The following is a 6000-nucleotide window of genomic DNA, read 5'->3' as shown; positions in this document are numbered from 1 at the left end:
AAGATTCATCTCAATGAAGGTGAGGGGGCAGAATTTAAACCTCAAGAAAGCTCTAGCAACTCTATTGCAAAGAGGAAGAAAATGAAGCTCAGAGAGGCTATGCAACTTCCCTATGGTAGGGCTGGGATTCAGTTATTGCTCCCTTGTCTGTAAAGCTGCACTGTGAAGCCCCACTGTGAAGCTTCAGTAGGGGAATAGGAATATCAACCTGAATTGTGTCTATAGAAATATGTAATCCCAAGTTCCCAAGAGCTACTCTTAAACATTAGTCATACTCCATCCATTTATCAGAAGAGTTATTTTACCAAATAGGTAGCATTTATGCCTGCAGTTGTTTTAACAGTTATATGAGTCTAAGAATTCTTGGGGAACTTGCTAAATGGCAGACTCCTGGGTCCCACTTCTAGGCAGCCATTGAGTCAGCAGAGTCAGGGTGAGGCCTGGGAAACTGTTTATTTTTAACATGCATCTTGGTTCAACTTTAAGAATGCATAGAGTGCTTTTCAACTAGGAGTGATTTTTTGTTGTTGTTTTCATGGGACATTTCGCAATAGAATGAGAAAATGTTGGTTGTGACAGCTGGGGTGTGTGTGTGTGTGTGCATGCACATCTATGTCTCTCACAGGGATCTAGTAAGTAGAGGCCAGGTGTGTGTGTGTGTATGTGTGTGTGTGTGTGTGTGTGTGTGTGTGTGTGTTTGTGAGTGACAGGGATCTTAGAAAGTAGAGGCCAGGGATGCTGCTCAACATTTTATAGCACAGAGGCCAGCCTCGGCAATGAACTTTCTGGCTCTAAATGTCAATAGTGCTGAGGTTGAGAAACCCTGCCTTGGGATTAACATCTCTTCTTCATCAATCTCCTTTTCTACTCACCTCAAAGAAAACTCCTTAGAACCCTCTTTAGAACTTACATAGCTCCTCTCATGTTAAAAACGATCTTTCTTGTAGGGTCCTCTGCCTGGTAGAAGAAAACTTCGGCCAGGATCCCTGCTTCATTCATTTTTGAGTCTGGCCTCATCCTCACTCACTCCATGAATGTTTATGCCATTTCAAGCAAAATTCATTTACAATACCCTTGGGACTGACCACAAAATGGTTCTGTGAGTGATAACCACAACTAGTGTTTACAGAAAGAAGGAAGACTCAGGGGTGTAATTTCCAGTCTAAACATCTAATACAAATCTTTCAGGTTTCATTTAAGAAAATGGCTATGTATTATTTTTTTTTTTTTAACATTCGCCAAATATCACAGTTGCTTCCGGACCTGCCTGGGGCTGTGCAGGTGAGTCAGCCATGTGAACACGACGACCACCCATGGTGCTCCACCATCACACGAACAACCTCATTGGCTGTGTCCGCTGTAGTGTCTGGCTACCAGTTGGCAGCTCTGAGCAAACTAACTTAGTCCCTAAGCCAACTCTGAATTCCAGGAAATTAAAATCCAGCAAATAACTCTGTACAGATCTGAGAGGAAACTGAGCAAGGTAACAGTGCCCTCTAAAAATAGCCAGGCAATTACCTTTGAAGATCTTTCAAAAAGATTCACTTAACTGCACAGACTGAAGCAGCAAAGGGCTTATTTGTTTGTTGACAGAAGCTGTCCCTATGTAGTCAGCAGACTTTGGAATGTTGGATACCCAATCAATATTTGGATGCCATGGAGTTACTATGCTACTCAGCTGACCAGACTTAAAAACAAGAGACCAAGAGACTACCTTTGGTGAGGTTTATTTGGCCACATTTTTTTACTCAATTGATCATGTTAGTTTTCCTCACTTTGCTTCTTATTCCAACTTTAGTACTTGGCATGAATATTGTGGTGAAATGCATTCATTGCTCTTTCACTTTACATGTTGGAGCAATCTATCAGCGCCATCAATTGTGTAAAGACTCCTTTTAAAGGTATTCTACCTCCAGCAAGTTGGTGAATACAGAAATGATTATATCACAGATTGGTTATGAAGTTCAACCAATTTAGCAATTTTCCTCTTGTGGTTAATTATCCACAGAATGTTTGCTCTTTTTCTTCTTCGTCTTTTAATTTTCAGTCTTGGCAATCTGAGCGAAAGTGACTGGAAGTTATGAAAAGTATGAAAATGTGTCTGTTTCAAATAGTTGGCTGAGTTCTTCATCAGCTGGAGGCCCAGCACAGGTGTGAATATTTGTTTATAATCCAAACACAGCAAAGTAAACAGTTCCATTTTGCACCTTTTTTCCTCCATACAATGATATGAATATTTCCTTTGTGATGGTCAGTGACTTTGTTTAACTTGAAAGAAAGCCTGAATGGAAAGGAAGGGCCGAGAGACTCGTAACTGTTTGTACAAGGGCCTGAAGTGACTGACGGCTCAACTAATCTGGGCGTAGAGCCCTGACATTTTGTCAGCTCCCCTGAGGAGTCAGACGTGCTGTCCACGACACACCTGTCAAGTGCTGATAGAAAAACAACTCTGTCACACAGAGCCTTCAAGGCTACATATGTGACCCTTAACCCTGGAACCCCTTCTGGAGTTTTCCACTGGGTACCAAAAGCTTTTCAATATTTCCAGCTGGACATCTCCGTGAGCTGTAATGGCAGCTCAGCATTCTAGCACTGGTGGTCATTGTTGAGAGAATTCCCCTCTCCCCGGTGTTTTTCTCTCCCGCATGGGAAGGCCCAGTTCTGAAATCTCTTTGGTAGCGAAAGAGAAGAGCTGCTCTCATCATCTAAAACTCAATCTTTGCCTCCCAGTTGAACCCGTGTGTCTTCCTGAAAGTGGGATATCTTTGAGGCCACTTAAATTCCTGTCTTCATCTCCAAGGTCTGAAACCCTTGAATGAGCCTACAAGACAATAAACTTTTCCATGCCATGGTGTTCAGTGTCTTCCAAGGGCTTGGTCTGGTTTCCCTTCTTGCACAAGAGACAACAACAAACAGGAAGAAACACAGACGCCCCTGACGCCAGGGGTTGATGTTAAACAAACGAAGTACTGAATTTAAGACAATTTGCAACTCTTTGCTACTGTCCTGATAGCCACCAGTAAAGATTATGGGAAAAGAAAAAGAAAAGATGAAAAAAATGGGAAAAGACCCAATATAGGAGCTATATCCAGGAGAACTGAATTCATAACTGAAGCAATAAATACCCTACAAGTGCACAGATGCATCTTCATTCAGCATAACAAGAAAATAAGACAGTTGACTGAGTCTATTCAGAATAATAATCAGTTTCAAGGAGGAAAACAAAACCACCTTCAAACTACATCAGTTGAATTCCAAGAGAGATCTTGGAATCCTTGGGTTGGTTACAGCTTTTCTTCACATAAACTAAAACGGCCTTGGACAGACCAAACAAGCACATCAGCAACAGGCTAGTTTAAGCCAGAATATTTCCGCAGCTTCTTTCAGGGATGGTTCCTTTTTTCTCCGGTTTCCCAGATTGTCAGACTAAAGGACCCAAGCATTTGATGAGCACATTAAAGCTCACACTCATAGTTCCTGTATAGAAATTTCCACTGAAATGAGACAAAAATAACTAAATGAAAGGAAAACCATGGACTGGATCTTTAGACAGTATTAACATCATTTCCCTCATTTTATAGATGAAGAAACTGAGATCCAAAGAAGTGAAGTGCCTGTGCCCCCAGGTTACTAAACTAGTAAATGACAAACTCTCAATGAAAACATCAATTTCCTTCATTTCTTTAAAGCCCTGGGCACCGCTTATTTCTAAAGCTGAATGTACACATTACTGTAGCTTATAGATACAAATTATTTTATAATGTGTGATTATTTAGAAACAAGTGGCTCATAATAATTACAGTTCAGGGAAAAATAAACTCTAAAAAATTATTATTCTCGGGAATTTTTTTGGATGCCATTCATGATAATGTCTCCTTAGGATAGGAATATTAATTCAGCTAGCCTCAGTGCCTGAAGCAGCTGAAGTCACTGTTTAATCAAACACCTGGAATGTCATATTTTTCAGACAGTCTTTTTCCAGGACAACTCTGTCTACAATAAGCTTTGTGACCTATCCAGCTTCCTTGGAAAGTAAGGTTAGCTCCCCCACCCTCTCTGATGGAGCCCAGTCTTAATCTTAAGGCATTTCCCTCAAATTTTCTTTAATTTTTTTTTAAATTTTATATTGAAGCATAGTTGATTAACAATGTTGTGTTAGTTTCAGGTATACAGCAAAGTGATTCAGGTATACATATATATTTACCGATTTTTTTTTCAAATTGTTTCCATTTAATTTACTACAGAATAGTGAGCTGAGTTTCCTGCCAAAAGTAGGTTCTTTTGGCAATCTATTTTAAATACAGCAGTGTGTACATGTCAATCCCAAACTCCCAGTCCATCTCATTTCCTTTTAAAAGACTTGTGTACCATCAGCCTAAGGTAGCTCAGTTTCCTCAGTTGCCAAAGCCCTAGACAGTTCAGCCTAGTTCTTGTCACCCTGTCCAGGGATCTGCTTAGGCCAAAAGTCAGCACAACTCTCTTGTAACAGAGCAGTGGTCTCCTACCTTGTTATTCAAAGACTCGAGTCTCGAGATCTGGGAAACTGCAAAGGAGTGGGAAGGATTGTGCTCTGGAAGGAAGGAATGAGAGAAATGTGCAAGGTCAAAGAAAATTTTCTGTAGATCTGTTGGTTTCTGAATACTTTTTCTGAGATCACATAGTTTATCTTGAGAAAAGCTGTTAAAATGTTGACTGCAAAGGATGGTGCACAATCTCACTGCTCCCTACACCTGCAGCACAGGCATCACTTGGGAATCTGTTAGGAATGCAGTATCTTGGGCTGCAGATCCACTGAATTACAGTATGAATTTCAACAAGATCCCCAGGCAATTCAGGTGCACAGTAAAGTTTGTGAAGAGCCCTGTGGTGAAGAGATCCATACAAGTCCCTCTTCATTTTTATCTCCTTTATTTCTGGCATTCAGAGTCACTGGCTAAGAGGTAAGCCTTTTCCAAACATTTCTTTTTTTTCTCCACCTGCACCTGGCTCATTCTTCACCTCCTCTTTAAGATTCCTTGTCCTGCATGTCCCTCGCCAATTCTCTTCAACTTGAATCCTTAGAATACTCTTTGTTTGACATAATATATCACTTAATATTAGTTTTTTTTTTTCCTAGAAATCTCTCACCTCTTAGAAGTCTTCTTTTCAAGTATAGGTCACTCACTCATCCTTCCTTTTTTTTTTTTCTGATGGCTCTTTTTGATTCCTTTATTTTTTTAAATATAAATTTATTAATTTTAATTGGAGGCTAATTACTTTACAATATTGTAGTGGTTTTGCCATACATTGACATCATCCTTCCTTTCTATAACCTATGACAAAAAGATTTCCCCTAACTTATCACGGATGCTTCTAGATCACATTCATTCTAAAACTTTTCTTTTGAGAATTTTTAAAATATGGCTTAGAGAAGCTTGATAAATTTGTCTGGGTTAACACATGCATACCTGTGGCGGATTCATTTTGATAGTTGGCAAAACTAATACAATTATGTAAAGTTTAAAAATAAAATCAAATTAAAAAAAATTAAGAAGATGGGTCAATCAAAGATAGCAAAAGCAAACAAAAAAACAGAAGTTTTCAGTGCATATATCACTCAGGATTAGTGTCTAGAATATATGATGAAATGCTATATATTAGTAAAAAGGTAAATCATACAATATAAAGAAAATGGGAAAAAGATACATTGAGGCAATCCACAGACCAGGAAACATGAACATCACACCAAACATGAGGAGATGCTGAACTCCACTTCTAATTAGGGAAATACATGCCAGAACCTTAGTAAGTACCATTTCACACTCAATTAAGAAGTTAGACAATACCAAGTGGGGATGATAATCTGAAGTAATGGAAACTTAGACTCCTGGATGGAGTTTAAATGTTTATGACCACATCTGAGAACAATTTGGCAGTATCCAAGTCCGTTAAAAAAGCCCTTTCTCTAGGGCTCAACAGCTTCATTGCTAGGTGAGCCTAGAGCAACTCTCACCCAGAGGC

This window comes from Bos indicus, chromosome 22 (genome assembly GCF_029378745.1).
Source record: "Bos indicus isolate NIAB-ARS_2022 breed Sahiwal x Tharparkar chromosome 22, NIAB-ARS_B.indTharparkar_mat_pri_1.0, whole genome shotgun sequence".
In the NCBI taxonomy this organism is placed as follows: domain Eukaryota; kingdom Metazoa; phylum Chordata; class Mammalia; order Artiodactyla; family Bovidae; genus Bos; species Bos indicus.
This window is presented reverse-complemented; position numbering follows the sequence as displayed.